The sequence below is a fragment of the Hordeum vulgare genome, chromosome 2H, assembly GCF_904849725.1.
Source record: "Hordeum vulgare subsp. vulgare chromosome 2H, MorexV3_pseudomolecules_assembly, whole genome shotgun sequence".
In the NCBI taxonomy this organism is placed as follows: Eukaryota; Viridiplantae; Streptophyta; class Magnoliopsida; order Poales; family Poaceae; genus Hordeum; species Hordeum vulgare.
This window is the reverse complement of record NC_058519.1, coordinates 650851239-650852925: the sequence shown is the minus strand read 5'-3', so window position 1 is coordinate 650852925 and position 1687 is coordinate 650851239. Positions and strand designations below refer to the sequence as shown.

General features: G+C 39.5%; 1 non-coding gene across 1 annotated transcript; it reads left to right on the top strand.

The window, feature by feature from the left end:
• The first annotated feature begins 1398 nt into the window (after positions 1 to 1398).
• On the top strand, positions 1399 to 1471 carry TRNAA-CGC. The gene has a single exon. It is a non-coding gene; the product is annotated as a tRNA-Ala (tRNA).
• Positions 1472 to 1687: the final 216 nt, after the last annotated feature.

Below are 1687 nucleotides of genomic sequence, written 5' to 3'. Positions count from 1 at the left end.
TTAGTATTTTTTTTAGGTTTTTGCTGTGATTTTTATGGTGCAACTAATGTTATGTAATGCAATTTTCAGGTTCACTTTCCAACTCTATAAAATAATAACCGGTTTGATTTTAGTTGTTGTTTCAAAATGAAATGCATTTCTGGATTCTGGATTCTGGATTCCCCTTTTTGATGAACACAGTTATTACCTCAAAGAACTAAGGAAAAACACCAGTAAGTGTAGTAGTGTTCATTTTTTTTTAATTTTCTCTTTTTCGTTTATACTTAATAATTATTTTATCATGTGTAGATACCCAATTTCCAGAGATGTTGGCATGACTGTATGAGTTTGGTTCTAATTTCTAAAAGAGTAGAATTCAGCATCGAGAGGATCTATTTTGCTAAACTAACCCATCAAGATAATGAGTAGGTTTTAACATTTTTTTTAATGTTTTTTATTTTTTTTATATTTTGGTTCTAACTTATTTTATTCAAGTTTTTCACTGTTTAATGTACGAGTTCCGTATGTGCGTGTGTATGTGTGCGGGTTGTATTCTTGAATGTATATAACCCATCCTTTTTTTTTGCGGAGGTATATAACCCATCCTTGTGTCTGAAGATCTGGTGATAAATAACCGACATTTCCGAGACGACTTCTGCTTGTAGTATGTGTTAAATTAAATCTTGAGGTGCGTAGTTGATCTATCGATGATCAAGTAATCACACGGACACGACATCAAGATTTGTTAACGAGGTTCATCGATATGGCTATATTCCTGGGGATCAGTACAGACGTTCTTTTCCGTGACACCGTCACAATACCTCATCGGCCGGGCGCCAGCACACGTCGTTGCCCCCTCCCCCCTGCATGCATGTATTATTATGTTATTATAGGTTACATCATGTATCTAGTCTCACTATATAGGAAAGATGTAGGATACATGTGTCTTATTAGGACACAACTTCATATGAATCATATCCTATCTAGACACAATACTATTCAGAGTGCAACAATATATTCGACACAATTTCAACAATTTGTACACAAAGAGTAAATTAGAGATTATAGCCCGTAAGGTCCAAAAATTGACACAAAGAACTTGGTTGGTAAGAAGATGGTCGTGCATTGATCCGCCACTCGCGAGGCTGGACACCATTCGCGACATATTCGCACAATCAGGTTGCAACGATGGACACCATTTGCTTGAAGTTGCGTTGTGTAGAAACTGATGTTTTCTGCTACTAATTGAAAGGGAGAATTGGGCAGAGCAAGACGAGCCACGGATGGCACAAAACGGAGAGTGGTGGCGTCGTTCTCATCTCCGGTCGCGTGCCGGCCAGTGTGGCCTAGGACGGCGTTCTCGTTTCCAATAAGTACAGATCCGAATGTATAGGACCAACTGTGGGATGCAATCAATTCGGGGGTGTAGCTCATATGGTAGAGCGCTCGCTTCGCATGCGAGAGGCACGGGGTTCGATTCCCCGCACCTCCATTTTTATTATCAATGTTTCTTAAGAGCGGTTTTTTTTGGAGGGACTCTGAGAAGGAAACAGTTCGTTTGGGGCACAACAATTTCTCGTTTTTGGCCTTTCCTTGCTTTGCTGTCATTTCTAAGGCCCAGTCAAATTTTATTTGGGACACAACAACTTCTCGTTTTTGGCCTTTCCTTGTTTGGGGCACAACAACTTCTCGTTTTTGGCTTTTCCTT